A 17,882-nucleotide genomic window follows, 5' to 3' on the forward strand; every position below is an offset into this window, starting at 1 on the left:
AGTTTAATACACATTCTTTGTATGGCTTTGTTTACTTCACTAAATGTGATAACTTTTTAGCTTCACCATCAGATCTCATTATTGTCTCATTTTTAGCTTCACCATCTCATTATCACCATCTCATGTGACTTAAGGTTTTTTTTACTGTACCAAACAAAGTCATGATGATTTTACATTTTACAATAAGTAGCTACACTTCTGTTAATCACTACACTGTTAAAAATAAGGAGTAACTGTTACTCCCCTAGGGGAGTTCCCAGTGTAGGGAGGATTTAATACCCCTATATTTTTGTGGAGAGTAACTAACACCCCACAAAGGAGTAACAGGAACCGTTTGAAAAATCTATTGTAGGGAGTTCTAGTTACTCTAGGAGAGTTCACATAAGCATGCAAGGCGTTTCCTTTACTACATGAAATTCTGCAAATAACTCCGTATAAAATTTCAAATGATGTTAAAGACATACAGCAAAACTGTAACAAAATATTTACAATATCCAGCTTTATAATATTGGAAAGTCTCTGAAAAAAAGAGACCAGTAGCAAGGCTTCATCATCAGCAAACGATGCTTCACTACCACTTCACTGGAGTTACTTCCTGCCACATGACATGTTATCAGCCATAGTAAATAGCAGTATAGTAAAGAAATATTCAGCAATCATATACTTGTTACCTTTATGGCTGAAGGTACGTCACACACAGTTGCCAACAAAGTTGTAAAAACAATTCTTCCAGACCAGCAGCATTGGTAGTGTAAACTAAACAGGCAAACAGTTGTTATCATGCAAAACAGCACTTTTTTGCTACCTGGAGCCAGTTCATCATTTTGTTCGTCTATTTGTTCACTGATTTCTTGTGGCACCTGTAATAACTATATGTTTACAAATTGATGCACAGTCACTGTATGTTAACACACTTACTGGATGTTGTAAAAATTCTATGTTCTCAGTGACATTGAGACATCCATGCTAAAAAAGTAAATATGTGCTTACGTAACTATGAACATTATCTCCTTACAGGTCAAGAATAACTTGGAAAGTTGATGAAGTTGAAGACACACAATGTACATTGCATGAAAGATTCTTGTTAACCGCAGACGATACATCTTACTAGTTAATTCCAGTGAATCTGCATGTAATTATGTAAAAAGACAATGATACAGGCTACTGACCTTACCAGGCAATATCATTGTGTCCGGCTGCTTCTTCAACTTCTTACACACTGACTACTAGTAGCTAGCGGTGAGCTTGGATGGGCTGAATAGTGAATACTGTACGTATCAGTCAGTGCGGATACGACTGAGTCCGCCGAATTTTAAGTACTCTTTCCCTGAGTCTTGAACTATTTCTGCCGTATCACAATAAGGCGCCTAAACCCTCACGAGCAGTGGTGACTTCTGTTGGAGCCAGTTTAATAAACCGGTGTGTCACACGAGACGACTCAGATCAGTATGGAAACAATGAACGAGATAGACTCTAGTGAACGTCCAGTAATTATTCACGAACAATCTAACAATTTAGTATCACCTTTTAAGCACTACAATTCCTCAGAGAAGCAAACCGCTTTCTACTACTCAACACGGCTCTGTTGTTAAAGAAGCCGTTTCTATGGTAATACTCTTCACTCTAAATAATGCGCTTGTAATAGAAATGGTATTTAATAATTGTACATACGTATTTCAAAATATTCTTGAGTAACAATTCGTCCTCCTGTTTTCGTACTCTCTGTTTCCTTCACTATGTCTTGGTTAGCCTGTAAAATAAAACATGAGTAAATGGCTGCCATTGAAAAGGAAGCCTAAATAATTACTTTCCTTTTTTACATTGAGTGGCTAGAATTGAACTGTTTAGTTAATGGAGAAAATAACATAGTGAGACAGCTATAACCTGCATGTGGCTCATTCATATGTGGCCTCAGCCATACTGGCTCACTGAGTTCACCTTAGTTACTAGTTAGCTGGTAATGGGAACTCTTCAGTTTGGTGCCTTCACTTACTTGGACTTCTCTTTACCCTTAGCGGGTTACTATTACTCTCCTAGTAATTCAAACTCCCCTTTCAGAGTAAAATATTTCACTCCCCTAGTTACTGTTACTCCCCTGTTTAACAGTGTATAGCTAGCTAACTAGCTATAACTTCAGTTTGTTGTGATAATTTCATACGCACACATTTTCATACGGCAAAGTGTATAATACCAGTAAAATTAATTATTCAATCTAAGAGCCATACAAATCTAGAGTTTCTTGCACAGTTAGCACAGCTGCAAAAGTTCGTAGTAATGCTTGTTTTAAAATTGAAGGGGAGCGCATGCGTATTACTAATGCAATTAAGTCGCCATCTTTGTCGCTATTGTTGTATCAGAGGTTGTAAATGTGAGTGATACGACGGTGTATCTCGCGGAGAGAGTGTACGCGATCGGCACCATCGTCCAATGAGCCACGATGATAGTTATGGACCACAACTGTACATCCCTGCTGGCTGTAGTGGTGAAGTGGCGCGGCCAAGTGGACAATTCCTTCGATGGCAGCAATCAAAAACAGCTCTAGATGAGTAAGTATTAGACTGAAATGTGCTGGATTGACTCGTCCCGCCTTCGAGAAATTGGGTGAGCCAAACACACAATACTTATGTTCGTACTGTATGATGGTAAGTCAGAACAATGAAATATCCAAACTCGCAAATATAATAAAGGATCTCAACTCTGCCATCATCTCACTGACAGAAACCATAACATCATTAAAGTCTTCTGTCACAAAATATACTCCTACATCTGTTCAGGAAGCAGATGCCACTACTAACATACCAGTAAAGAGAACTGTAGATGACAGAAGCATGAATATTGTTGTGTATGGTATCAATGAATCTCCCCCTAAAACCGCTAAGCCTGATAGAACCAAAAATGACCTACTCAACTTACTTCCTGTACTAAATGCTGTGGATTCTTCTATCCAGAATGCATCAATTAAAGATCTATTTCGACTGGGGAAATTTGACCCAAGCCAAACTCGACCAAGACCCATTTTAGTTAAGTTTCTTCGCAGGATTGATGTCAGTACTATTTTATCAAACAGAAACCTAGTTAAAAAACCTGTCATCATCAAAGCTGATATGTCTAAGGATGAGAGAAAGATCGAATCCATGCTTTTACAGGAACGCTGGAGACTTATACAACAAGGCACAAATCGCAAATATATTACTATCCGAAAAAATGAAATCTTTGTGGGAAAACTACTTCATGGAAAAGTCATCGACCAAAACTTTGTAAGATATGGACCACAGGTCAACACTACTGAAAATAGCTCAGCATCATCCATTTCTGTTGAAACTGAAATGGATCAAAATGGAACAACCTCATGACTAGCAAATCCAAATCATTATCCTGCACCTACTAACCTTAACCACAACTGTAATGCAACAAATCAAGAACATTCAAATCGTAATGAAATATCTCTAGTGATTGCAAACTTTTGTAGTGTTTACAATAAGCAGGCAGAACTGGAAGCCTTCCTATCAACACATAATATTGACATACTGCTTGGATCAGAATCTCATCTTGAAAACACCATATTAAATAGTGAAATATTTCCAAATTCTTACAATATATACAGAAAGGATAGAAATAGGCATGGTGGTGGTGTATTTATCTTGATCAGAGACACTTTTTCAACTTCAGAAATAACTTTAGAGTCGCCTTTGGAAATTGTTTGGATCAAAGTGCATATTAAAAACTACGATGACCTTATAATTGGATCGTTTTACTGTCCACCAAACTCTCCACCAACAGTATTTGATGATTTAGTGCAAAATTTTAGTGAAATCAAGGAGAAACATCCTCACACCAAGATTATTATTGGAGGTGATTTCAATTGTCCTGGAATAGACTGGGAACATGGTTTCTTATCAGCAGAGTCATACACATCTAGATTACTCCGAGAAAAACTTCTAACATTTTTACAAGACTTTCATCTCAACCAGATTGTCAACTTTCCAACCCGTGGCATAAACATCCTAGACCTGTGTTTTACATCTCACCCTAATATCATCTCCACTTGTAACTCCATACCTGGCTTTAGCGACCACGATGCCATATTGGTCAGTCTATCTGTCTCATTTTATCAACAAAAGCAAGAGCCACACAGAGTACCTCTTTACAAAAAAGCAAACTGGGACATAATACGAAGTAGACTATCTGATCTGTCACTTGAATATTTTAATTTAAACAGCACCTCAGTCAGAACTGTTGATGAAAACTGGTCCTTTTTTCAAGAAAACTTCCAAAGCATTATAGATGATCATGTCCCTTTTAAAACACTACGTAAAAATACTCGTCTGCCCTGGATGACAGCCGAACTCACACGCCTAATAAGAAAAAAGAAACGAGTATATAAGAGGGCTAAACGTCACAAGCGAGACTCAGATTGGTCAGAATACAAAGATTTACAACGTAAAGTACGTCAAATGTTAAGACATAAGCACAGGGCTTATATTACTAACATTATTTCATCCTCAAACGATAACAAATTGTTCTGGAGATATATTAAAGCTAAACAACAAGATATTACAGGAATTACTACCTTAAAAGGTCCTGATGGTGAAGCTATAACAGAGTCAATAGATAAAGCAAATATCTTAAATGAACATTTTAAATCTACATTTACCACAGAACAATTTGATAACTTTCCTTCTAAGTCCAATTCTCCGTATCCATCTATGCCACATTTTGAGATTACCACACAAGGAGTTTACAATATACTAAATGAAGGTAATTCAAACAAATCTCCAGGTCCTGACAAGTTACACCCTTATGCCCTAAGAGCCACAGCAGCAGAGATATCACCTATGCTTACCCACATCTTCCAACAGTCTCTCAGCTACAGTAGATTACCAACTCAATGGAAGCATGCATATGTCACACCAGTTTATAAAAAAGGAGACAAATCAGATCCCAAAAACTACCGTCCAATATCACTAACTTCAGTAATCTGCAAAACCATGGAGCACATCATTGTCAGCCAATTAATGAAACATCTAGAGTCAACCAACATCTTAACAGAAAATCAATTCGGCTTCAGAGAACATCACTCCTGTGAATCACAACTGCTTGTGACTGTCAATGATATAGCCAAAGCAATAAACAATAAACTACAGGTAGATTTGGCAGTACTAGACTTCTCCAAGGCCTTTGACAAGGTTGCACATGCTCGACTTCTAAACAAACTGGAGTATTATGGAGTGAGAGGAAGTTTGCTGGAATGGTTTGAATCATTTCTACACAACAGAACACAGCAAGTAGTAATAGAAGGCCGTTATTCCATATCTTGTGACATAACATCTGGTGTCCCCCAAGGCTCAGTTCTTGGACCTGCCCTTTTCCTAATATATATCAACGACATAACTACAAACATACATAGTGAGTTGCGACTGTTTGCAGATGACATTTTAATTTATAGGCCTATACACTCACCAAGTGATCAGAAGATTCTGCAGGATGACTTAACTACTCTTATAAAATGGGCAAATGAATGGCAGATGGACTTTAATGTATCTAAATGCAACATCTTACAAGTTACCACACACCATACCACCAAAACATTTACATATCAAATGAATGGAGTGCCCTTGAAATCAGTAGAAAAGATTAAATATCTTGGAGTTTACTTGAACAATAAACTTTCATGGCACGATCACATTGACTACATATGCAACAAAGCAAATCGATTACTTGGTTTCCTAAAGCGAAATTTACATTCCTGTCATAAACACTTCAAAGAATATGCCTACAAACAATTTCTGCTACCATCTATCAAATATTGTTGTGCCATCTGGGACCCACACCACCAAAATGACATTTCTAAACTTGAAATGATTCAACATCGAGCTGCTCGTTTCATCTTAAATAAGCCTTGGAACAGACACCACCGTGACAGTATCACAGACATGTTAAATGAACTAAATTGGCCATCTTTACAAGAACGCAGAAAGCAAGCACGCCTCATCCTATTGTACAAGATAGTTAATCATTTATTATTGGTCCCAAATCGCTGTCTGCCATCATTAAATCAAACTGCTACCAGAGCCCATCATGATCAGAAATTTAATCATATACAGTCTTCAGTAAACACGTATCTCTATTCATTCCTACCCAGAACTATTCCCCATTGGAACGATCTATGTATCCCTAATCTATCTACCATTGATCTTGAAACATTTAAACAATCAACTACTCCTACTTTGTAACTGTAACTTAGCACTTATTGTATTTATTGTAACTTAGCCCTCACTGTAATTTAGTATTCATTGTAATTCTAGCACTTATTGTAACTTACCACTTACTGTAATTTAGCACTAGTTGTAACCTAGCACCTATTGTAACTTAGCACTTATTGTAACTTAGTACTAATCATTACTGTAACCTAAATTATAGGCACTTATGTTATTGTAACTTAAACTAGGCACTTATGTGTACGTACCTTGTACATTAGCGTAAAAACCCTGTTGGGTGTTTGCTAATCAATAAATAAATAAATAGACTAAAATGATAGCTTGTACGATAGGTTTAGCCGTATTAAATTGTTTATTGTGTATTGTATGACAATGGCCTGCAAATGATTCAACTTTGGTGTTGCTGTGTACGTATTACATGTTTTATATCCTGTTATATCTCAGCTTATGGCGGATGACGAGTGGACACAGTTCATCAGCCATCAACTGTAAGAGTATGCATGGTCTGCTCTTACGATTTTGTATATTATCTCTTCAGAGGTACAGTTTCTTTTCGAACCTCTTAGTTCTACAGGCTGTCAGTGTACAATATCTGCAGTGTTAGTTTCCTTCAATGGCAGCTGCTTCCTTTAAAGAATCTGGTAGTGACCATATGTGGACAGTTTTGTTCTTTTTTCACGGAGTTGTTCAACGTCATCTAATTACTTACAGCTGTAAGTGCATTAAGCCTGATTGTGTTTTTATTCATTTTCTTTTCAATGGGGTAGGAATTACAGACTTGGTGATTCTTATTGCTAACATCTGTAAGTAAGTACACTGAGTGTCCAGTATACAATTTATATTTACCTTCGTTTAGGTTTGTGGAAACTGGTCTAATTTCTTCTGGGAACTGGTCTCATTTCTTCATGTTTTTCACTACTTTTTATCAACAGCTGACAGCTGCTACCTTGTCTGGCACTGTAAATGAGTTGAGTGCTTTCAAGAACCTGTTCCGTCTTGTTTGTCCTTATTTCACTGACCATGCTCGTATTGCTAACAAAAGTAAGTTCACTGAGAGTATGCAAATTATATTATATTTAGTCTTGTTTCAGTTGTACTTAGTGATTACAAGATTCTTGGACTTGGTTATGAGTGTATCAGATGCTTCTTGTGAGCTTACGTAACACGTTAGCCCAACAAAGTCACATACTAAGTGGCTGTTTTATGTCTTGTTAGACTCACTGATAACACCGGTAAGTACACAAAATAATCCAGAATATGAATTATGTTTGCCTCCATTTAGGGTTGTGAGACTTGGTCTTATCAGACTTGTCTTAGATGTACATGGATTGTCGGTCTCAGTTTTAAAAGATTGTTACAAACTGTAAGTATAATGGTTGTTCAGTATACACATTATATTTACCATCTTTAATAGAGTTGTGGGACCTAGCCACCATTCTACATGGTAATACTAGGTTTCCAGACAAGGTCGTGGTTTTATGAGATTCTTATTGTTACAAACTGTAAGTCCAACGATTATCCAGAATACACATTATATTTACCATCTTTGTATTAGAGCTGTGGGACAGTTCTACCAGACGACTAACAGATTGTCACAGAGTTCTACATAGTGATGATAATACAGGTAATTTGTAATGGAACTTGTGAATTGTATTTACTGTCTTACCTGCTGCAGTTGGATAAAGACTGATAAATGACGAAATTGATTTGATACTGCCATGGCCAAGGAGACATTGATTTACTAGCTGTACCTATTGTGGTTTTAACATATTTACAGAATTAAATTCATTACAAATATAATTATAGAAATTATTTAATTAAGGTAGCCACAGATTATAGGAAAGTAAAAAGGTACAGTAGTATAGTAGCCAATATATGGTTGAAATAGGCTTAGTATAGTCTGATAATACACCGCAGTATACTAGTGATTTAATCTCTAATATATGACTGTCTTAAATGTATTCAATAAGCTTGTTATAGTAAAGTCCTAATCTAATCTAATATATGCTGTACTATTTAATTCCAATACTAACATAATAAGACTGTTATATACCTTATTATTCTGAGCTTTTTTCAGTGTAGCTACGATGAAAAATACGAACGATTTCCGTTTCGAAGGAAGCCATCACGTTCTATCGCCAAATCGACAACTTTCCCTGTCAGCAAAGATGAATGGGAAACAAATGAGGACACTGGTAAATCCATGAAGAATGCATTGTACGTACTGTGGTATGCCAAAAGGCACCTGTCGGACCGAAGTGACGTCGAACGGTGAAAAAATCAAGCCCATAGCCTAAGCCGTTATATAGTTTATTATTATTATTATTATTTTTTATTTTATTTTATTTTTTCACGGGCTAGATGTAATGCCCTTTCCTACCACCCCAAGCACAAGAGGCAAACGTGCTGGACAAGAACTGAAAAGCGGGACATCTAAAGGTCCCTAGGGTCCTTTGTTAGGCCCATTTCTGGGGAAACATCTGGTGATCTAAACGAGAAGGAGAGGCTTCCACGGATGCACATCGTCGCTGACCTCAACAGGGAGAAATACAGGGTACAGCGAATCCACGCCAAAGTACTACTGAACTATAAAGCACCACGTTTGGAAAGGAGCTCAGCAAGCCGGCGATAAAATGTGATGGCTTCCCTCCCCATGCCCCCAGTTGTGGCAAACACCAATGGAGTAAAGGATGCAAACTCCACCACACGGACACGGTAAAAGAGTTGCGCATAGAGTTGCGCTTGTTTGAAGGAACACAGTAAAAATAAAGTAGTGGATGTCACTACTAAATATAGTGAACGTCACTACTAATGTCTGCCACAATACTCACTATTTTTGTTTAGTAACGTTCACTACTATGTGGTAAGGGTCACTACAAAAGAGTAGTGAAGGTCACTACAAAAGTAGTGAACGTCACTACACAAGTGAGTATTGTGGCAGAAATTAATAGTGATCTTCACTAGTTTGTTTTTACTGTGCATCAGCAGTAGAAAATTCTGCAGAATAAAATAATTTTAAAATTCCATAGCAACTTGTTGAAAGCGTTTCGAGTTAATCTAAAAGCCTGTCTTATTATTATTATTATTACTGTGCAGGAATCAATGACAGATTATAACGCATAGGTGTTCTGCATGTGAGTATCTAAGTTAATACAAAAATCATTAAGTGTGGGAGAATCAACTACAGGTGGAGGTAAACTATTCCATAATTTAATTAAAGAAGGAAAAAATGAAAATTTATAAGAATCAATATTTGTAGAGAGATGGATATAGTATCCTCCTCGAAGTAAACTTTGTTTAGGTGCAAAGTCTTCGCTTAGTCTTAATCTTACCTATACTGCCTCATCGTCTTAAGTGAAAATTGAGCCTGATTTTTGGGTTATATGTGACCGGATTTCACATAACAAGGCTTCCACACACACAAAATCAAACTTACGATTTTACCAGAAATGGATTGCTGGTCTAATACACTATCATATTTCACGCTGTACTTCCTTCAGCACTGACAAGTCTGGTTTCTGTAGCAGCTTTCTTCCGACCCTGTCAACGTCACGAATGTGAGATTGGCACCATTAAAAGGCCATGGCTTTGTGATAATGGTGTGTAGTGAGCAGGGACTTCACAGAGAGCTCGCCAATAGTGTTCACAGTGTATTTGGAGTAATTTGAGGGCCATGGAGAGCCCAAACTTGGCCTCTGGATTCCAATAGTCTTCTTACTTCATTTTATACTCGTATATTAAGACCACCGTCCACCCCCACCCTCCCACCCTATTACTACCACCGTCCACCCCCACCCTCCCACCCTATTACTACCACGTGTGATATTATTACCCGCTTGAAAAAAGCTGATCAAAACAGGGCAAATTTTGGGTATCAGAAATGTATACACCCACTCAGTGTTAGCTAGTGAACAGATGAACAATTGGTGCAAATTTTGTTTGCACAGCTGTAGGCACTTGGAAGTTATTACACAACGATTCCTTAAAATCGCCATATCTCCTAACAAAGCTTTGTGCGTCGAAGCCTTGTTTTGTCAAATTCAGTCACATATTATTTCGTGGGACACGCCTACTTCTTTTTGGTCCCTACTATACAGGTACTATCGTACTTTATGATTCTACAAATCGTGCGTTTTGACGATAGAACTATCAACGGTGAGTATCAGATGAATAGACTGATGAAGTTAGTATCCAAAATGGAAGAATTTCCATTACGTTTTACTAGTACCTTACTTACAAAATATACGGAATGATTTAGCAAAATTAATTAACCAACGATAACAGTGCAAATATCTACAGGCCATGTTAGATCAAACATCGCAAGTTGATTGATCCGCTTTCGGATCAATTTCTGCAACTTCTATCTCCATTGTACAATTTCCTTGGGTGATCATTGATCCTGAAACTAAACATTTAAATCCATCTTTTGTTATCTCGAAATCTTTCCAACATGCGTCTCCATCGTGTTTAAACTTTTTACTGCCGTCTGCAGATTTTGTACTGTCTTTTGCAAGTTTTTTTCTATCATCTTCTAGTTTTTTTCGCAGTTTGTTAATATCGCTCAATGTAATCCTGCTTGTATTTTCTTCACACTCGTTATCCCAGAAAAAAGCTGTCCATTTGTTTCTTCCCTTAAACGGAACACTAAAATAAATAATCAATATAGTATCTTTCTTAATTTCATACAAAATATATCCTTTAATGCCCTTGGGTACAAAGTATTTCTTTCTTAAAGAGTAAAAGATAGCATTTCCACTGCTAACACGATGCGGAATAATATAATCAGACGTTCCACGCATTAACTTGTGACATCCATCTATCCATTGCAATTTAGTTTTGTTGTTTACAATGATATTTAAACTGCACGCTACATTTTGTTCGCTAGCAATGAAATCATAGCCAGCATTCATTGATCCAATTTGAAACACAAAAGAACCTGCCACCCCACCAACAAATTCAGTAGCCATTGTAATAGAGTTGTAAATACAATAGTATGTATGCAATTCTCAGCTAAAAACAACAACAGTATCACTGACAATATGATCTATAATTTAATAACTGAGGCAATAAGTTGGCAATTTAATCTTTCACACACCGGAAACTTTTAAAGAGGGCGCGCGAGTTACAAACGACATTAAAGGTCCACTGAAATGGAAATTTTACTTACCATTTTATTGAATAAATAGGTCGTGTGTATCATGCAATGCACAAAATCACCTTTTTAGTTATTCAATTATGTTGTTGTAGAAAGATATTAAGCCACAAAGTCTAATTACGTCACGCTTTGACGCAAGACAAAGAATAGGAAGTACTGTTATTATACACTTTCCAATGGGAAAGGTAGATAAACGGTGGAAATCTAACGTGCAGATGGTAATGCCCAAGCTCTCTTTTTCAACTTCATAGTGTTCCAACATTACTTGGACGTTCTGCTGGAAAACAATAGCGGAGTTGTTCTGTAATTGCCTGTAGTATGTCGGCCTGTGTGCTTCACACTATTGAAGCTCACGCTTCATTATGCTTCACTGAAGTAAGATTAGTTCAATTTGTTTTCGATTTGTTTACAAAGCTAGGTTAGCGGTACCATGAAACAAACATTGGTATCTACTACACTTTCCTGAGTCGCTTCTCCGCCTGTTAGAGATAATGTCAAAAAAATGAATTGTGGGAGTCAGATGTCCTTCTTCGCGCTCCTCCTCTTCAAGAACTTTTCCGTTACTAACACACCGAGAAGCTGTTGTACCGTGGCATCCTTTAACGGTACCGCTAAAGGCAAGCGTAAAGTTATCGTGTAAACGGTTATTTGTGGCAGTTTTTCATTACAGTACGACTCAATTAGAACGACATGGCTATGAAACGGTTATTGGATTAAGTTACTGCAGCCTCACAGGACACTTCGCCGACAGAAATCCAGAGAAAGCTAGTTAAGTTGCCAGGTGATACTTGTAGTCACTGTATGAAACGCTGCACGTCGAAAGGTGAATCAAGTGATGCTATTCAGACGTCAAAGGTGTGATATGATTGAAACATATGAGATACTTAAACGACATTTGACTTGGACCCATCTACATTTTTTACTTTAAATACTGCTACCACCAGGGGCCACTCTCTTAAGCTTTTTAAAGAAAGATCAAGATTACTTGTTAGGCAGAACTTTTTTACAAATAGAATAGTCAATTTATGGAACTCCTTACCTGACTATCATTTCTGCACCAACAGTTGCAACCTTCAAGCTGCGCTTGGATAATTTTTGGAAGCAATCTAGATATGGGCACCTTCAAAGGCCTGCGGCCTAGCCTGGCAAGTTAGCTTGCCTTGGTATCTACAAGCCCATTAAATAATAATAATAATAATAATAATAATAATATTCAATGTGAAATTTGTTCTAGATGGGTACACGCTAGTTGTGAGGGAATAACTAAAGAAAAATACAAGCTATTTAACTAGGTAGTAGGAGAAATCCCTAATTTAGTATGTTGTAAGTACAATCAGTGCTACTCGAGTCTAAATCAATTCACCTCTGCTGCCATCCGTGACTCTCCTGTTAATATCTCTCAGGACCTGAACGTGATTGGTGAGCAGTATGGAGTTTTAAAGACTACAGTGTCATAACTTAGGTCCCAAATCGAAGAACTAAGCCAGAATAACCTGTCTCTCAAAAAGAAATTTAACGATTTGCTCTCTAGCCAAAAGCAACCTTAGGCAACAGGAAACGATTCCAGCTAACAAGAACTATCCACAGCAACAACTACTGCAGAAGAATTAGCTGAACGAGAAAGAAAGAAAAACAACATAATCATTTGCAACTTTCCAGAAGACACAGCAGAAAGAGATAAGCTCTTAAAAATGTGCAAAGATTCTACTGATTTAAAACATAGATACATTTACTAATTACTTATTGTCTATCTAATTGTTTGCTGTATATCTTATGTGTATGTGTGATTTCTTTGGGGTGTTGATCGCCCCCTGGGCGCATCGGTAATTGCCGTCTGCCCAGTAACAATAAATAAATAAATTTAGATATTAAAATCCATAAGTTATTCCGTCTTTGCCGTAAAACTGATAATAAAGCTAGACCCCTTCTTGTTGCATTAGAGTCTGAAGTCGAAAAGTTAGAACTTTTGTCTAGAGCCCCAAACTAAGATTTCATGAAGAGTATAAAACATATTTATTGCACAAGACATGACAAAACTCCAGAGATTGAAACACAAGAAGTTGGTAGAGGGACTTAAGAAAAGAAAACAACAAGGTGGAATGAACCTAATTATCAAAAATGGCACAATTATGAAAACACAGCCTAGACGACAGCCAGAAATTTTATCTGAACCAATCCCACCAATAAAACAGCCTAGCCTGATTAATCTTGCTGATCACTGTACCTAATATAGAAAGTGTAAAAGTTCAGTTAGATTTACCCTTGTCTACCATTGATTCTAATCTAACAACTGACAGTAATCGTGATCTCACTACACCAATTGTATGTAACTTCAGAAATGTCTCATCCACTCTTAATACAAGAAATGTTAATGATAACATTGCATTGACACTTGTTGTTGTAAACTGCCAAAGTATTCATGCAAAAAAACCACTCTTTGATAACTTTGTTTCTGTCTACAAACCTGATATTATTGCATTCTGTTCCTGCAGGAACAGAATCTTGGTTAAGGTTGGACATACAGAACAGTGAAATATTTTGTGATAATTACCAAGCATTTTGACGTGATAGAGGTGATGGTTTTGGAGGTGTCTTTCTAGCCTGCAATAAAATTTATTCATGGAAAGAAATTGATACTAGTATCTACCTTTGTGAACTCATAGCTTCTGAACTGAAATTATCTCGAAGGGAGTCTTTAATAGTTAGTAGTATCAGTGTGTAGAGCACCTGACACAAATTTAAGATACCTAGAATTAATGTGTCACTGCTTAAATGACTTAGCTGATAAAAATCCCAATGCTATTATATGGTTTGCTGGAGATGTGAATCTTCCAAACATTAACTGGTCAAATTGTTCAATCTCGGGGAACAACTATCCTTCTTCTTACTGTAATATCATCCTTGACACGTTTTGTGATGCTGGTTTGACTTAGTTCCCTACAAGAATAAGAACACCCTTGACATTTTTGCCACTAACTGACCAAATTTAGTTAACAAATGAATACCTCTGCCAGGAATAAGTGACCATGACATAGTTTATATTGAATCATCTGTGAAGGCTGTCTATACGCCTCCAGCTGAAAGGAAACAATTGCTGTGGTCAAAAGTCCACATGAATGATTTGAAAGATTTGATTAATAACTTTACTAGGACATTTCTAAGCAAGTATTCACCAGATTCATCAATAGAACAGATGTGGGAAGAGTTTAAAGCTATTTGTTTGGAATGTGTTAACTTGATACCATCCAGGTTAATTACTAATAGATATAACAAACCCTGGATAACAGCAAACACCAAACAATATATTAGAAAGAAGAAGTGATTGTATAACTGTGCTCGCACATCTGGCTCTACCGAAGACTGGAATGCTTACCGTACAGCTAAAAGGGCAGCCCAACATGAATGTCGAAAAGCACATAATAATTATTTAACAAACTTGATAAATCCACAATCAAATCGTCCAAATAAATAACTATTTTCATACATCAAAAGTCAGCGAAAAGACTGTAATGGAATTCCTACCTTGGAGGTACACTGTGAAAAAAGAGGGATATAAGATGGTATTTCCAGTGGCTTATTGAATACAAAAAAGCTTGATATAACCTGTAGTATACTAACAATCACATGTAAGGCTTTAGTTAATGTGTTAAACATACTGAAACCATATATGTGATGGTATAGTGTGGGCATTATATTTGATATAAACTATTCTAAGTAATGTGGTAAATAAACTGAAACCATATATGTAATAGTATAGTATGCATTATACTAAAGTATAACATGAGTATAATACAGGGTTTATATTAAAGCTTATTTGTATTCAATAAGCCACTGGAAATACCATCTTATATCCCACCTTTTTTCACAGTGGTAAATGGTGAAGTTGTTACTAATAATTTGGCAAAGGCTGAAGAGTTAAACAAGTATTTTAGTTCTGTCTTTACCAGAGAAGACAACAATTGCCCACCTATTGCTGATGCCAATTTTCATCTGAATTAAGAAGCCTGAACATTTCTGTCGAAGGAGTTGAGCAACTTCTTTCTAACATAGAACCGCACAAATCTAGTGGACCAGACCAAATCCCTGGTAGACTCTTAAAGCTAATGTCAAGTGAAATTGCCCCATCACTTTCTCTAAATGTGACCCGGTCTACGAAAAGGGCTCTTATCGCCGAATCAAATATTTTTCAGGAGGCATGAAGAAGTACTTAGGGCAAAACGAGATTATTGCATGTATGCATAGACATACCCTTTCTGCACTCTCCCACAAAGTTTCAGCTTCACAACGTATCTTGAAGATGACTTATTACTCATTTTCTCCGACCCTGTATCTCCTCTTCGCGTTGCACAAACGGACCTTTACAAATCACCATTTTGTCAACACAGCTGCAAATTTTAGCGGGCTGTATCTGCGCGAAATGTCCAGTAAAGATAGAGTTCTCTCTGCTCTTAACTTTCTCACCGGAGAAGGAGTCAGTTATTACTGGGATGGAGTTGAGAGCAACCAAGTAGAGGCACTTATTAGCGACTACTTCGATGCCCCAACTGATGACGAAGACCACAGAAGTGATGACGAAAGCGAAGAGGAATGCGACCACAGAAATGAAGGTAATAATTTAATAACACTAATAAATGAATGGTTAAATAAAAATACACATCACACATACTACTATCTTTTTTTCTTATGCAGAACAACAGCTTACAAACTATGGAGACAGTTATGAAGGTTACTAATTATGCATTCAATAACAATTAAAACATATAAATGGTGGACTTTTTATAGACTATGAATCACAGCCATCTGTTGGTATTGATGACAGTATTCGGGATAAGGTAAATGTAGACTTGTGGATATAAACTTAGTTTTAACTCTTGTAGAAGAATCCACAATAACGCCTGGAATTCTGAGTCCACTTCTAGCGAGTTCTCCACAGTTAAGTGTTTGTACTCCCAACTCACGGGGTACCAGTGCAACATCACTGGCTACTAATGCAATATCACCGGCTACGACTCCAACGTCTCGGACTTCCACTCCTACATCACGGGCTTCCACTCCAACATCTCGGGTAACCAGTTCACAGCCACGGGTTACAAGTTTGCAGTCAAGGGCTACCACTTCACAGCTAGTCAGGTGCTGCTACTCCATCTAGGAAGAAACCATCTGATAAACGTTTGTCAGCTGCCACCCTTGCTAGAATCAAACATGGTGAAGTGGAAAGGGAAGCTGAGCCGGTCACATGTGAAGAATTTGTTCTTACAACTTGTGGATGTCAACTTGCTGGTGGAGGACCTTGTAGCAGTATGTTCTCATCAGAATACTATCAGCAGTATAGGGCCCAGGCCCTTTTCCTCTCCAAGGAGTTACTGGACATGCCATTAATTGGATCAATTGCAGCTACTGTATGCGAAGATGATGACGTTGGGGTGCGTAGTGGGCATAGGCCTGCCAAAAGGCAAAGAACAACTATTCAATACATGCACAAAGGATACCAGGTGTGCCAAAATACTTACAATTTCTTACATAGTGTTGGCAAAAGAAAGGTACACAATATCAAAGAACATTTTTTAGAAAATGGCTTGGTGGAACGGGAACATGGCAATACCAAAAATCATCCTCACAATGCACTTACTTTCGCCAGGATCACAAACATCTTGAAGTTCATTGAAAACTATGCTGAAAAGCATGCCATCCTTTTACCAGGCCGCATTCCTGGATTCAAGAGAGATGATGTTTCAGTACTCCCAACATCAGATAGTAAACAGGTGATATCACTCTAAGTGAAACAATACAACTACATCGAAATGTTGTTTAATGTGGCTAAATCAGGAACCCATAAGCACCGTTACACCTGCTTATGGGCTCCTGTTTAAATCTACCAGGGATTTTCCTAGACAATAAATTTAGGAAGGGCTATTCCTAGTTTTTGAAGTATATGGGGGGGGTAGAGGCAGAACTTCAGTCATCCAAAATTTAGTTAACAGAATTATCATTATTAAAGTTTACTAATTTTCATCATTGAGCCAGTTGAGCATAGTTCAGGGAGGCAAAATTATTTCCAGGGCGGGATAAAATTCCCTCTTCCCATAGAAAAATCCTCCTGTCTGCTCACACTTTGTATACTTTAATCATACTGAAGGCACTAGTCCATTTCCATGGAATACAACAACATACTTACTGCATGTGTATCTTTCGTGCTCCAATCGGGCTGAAATTTGGCACACTTAAAGGGCTCATTACGGCGAATCTCAGTACCAAGTTTGGTAGGAATCCGATGAACATTCACCGAGTTACGACCGATTATTTACATAAAATAAGGTCGAAGGTCTGTCACGCCCACAGGTTAAACCGCTTCAAGGAATGAGCTGAAAATTGCTATGTAGATGGAGTAACTATCGTAGGAGTGCCTTTTTGTGGTTTGAAAGGAATTCACTTAAAGGCCATCGAGATATGACACAAAACCCAACCTGTGTCACAATTACGCGATAGATTTTTATGAATAAAAAAACTAT

At 37.4% G+C, this 17,882-nt stretch overlaps 3 long non-coding RNA genes across 6 annotated transcripts; 1 reads left to right on the forward strand and 2 right to left on the reverse strand.

Annotated features, from left to right (window-relative positions):
* Positions 1–422: 422 nt before the first annotated feature.
* On the reverse strand, positions 423–12,979 carry LOC136247018 (uncharacterized). The gene is made up of 8 exons (XR_010697025.1): positions 12,413–12,979; positions 1,525–1,750; positions 1,175–1,473; positions 1,016–1,126; positions 919–966; positions 806–869; positions 672–756; positions 423–595 (listed from the first exon to the last, which is right to left on the reverse strand). It is a non-coding gene; the product is annotated as an uncharacterized lncRNA (long non-coding RNA).
* On the forward strand, positions 2,338–8,018 carry LOC136247017 (uncharacterized). Of its 4 annotated transcripts, XR_010697022.1 has the most exons (10): positions 2,338–2,546; positions 6,663–6,706; positions 6,757–6,931; positions 6,986–7,021; positions 7,075–7,259; positions 7,310–7,450; positions 7,501–7,581; positions 7,633–7,720; positions 7,774–7,842; positions 7,894–8,018. It is a non-coding gene; the product is annotated as an uncharacterized lncRNA (long non-coding RNA). The 4 variants fall into 4 exon arrangements; XR_010697023.1 differs by lacking the exon at positions 2,338–2,546 and having other exon boundaries at positions 6,530–6,706; positions 6,986–7,025; XR_010697021.1 differs by lacking the exon at positions 2,338–2,546 and having other exon boundaries at positions 6,530–6,706.
* A 3,545-nt stretch (positions 12,980–16,524) lies between the features above and the next one.
* Positions 16,525–17,563, reverse strand: LOC136247019 (uncharacterized). The gene is made up of 3 exons (XR_010697026.1): positions 17,549–17,563; positions 17,003–17,146; positions 16,525–16,815 (listed from the first exon to the last, which is right to left on the reverse strand). It is a non-coding gene; the product is annotated as an uncharacterized lncRNA (long non-coding RNA).
* Between the last annotated feature and the right edge of the window lie 319 nt (positions 17,564–17,882).

The sequence above is a fragment of the Dysidea avara genome, chromosome 2 (assembly GCF_963678975.1).
Source record: "Dysidea avara chromosome 2, odDysAvar1.4, whole genome shotgun sequence".
Lineage (NCBI taxonomy): Eukaryota > Metazoa > Porifera > Demospongiae > Dictyoceratida > Dysideidae > Dysidea > Dysidea avara.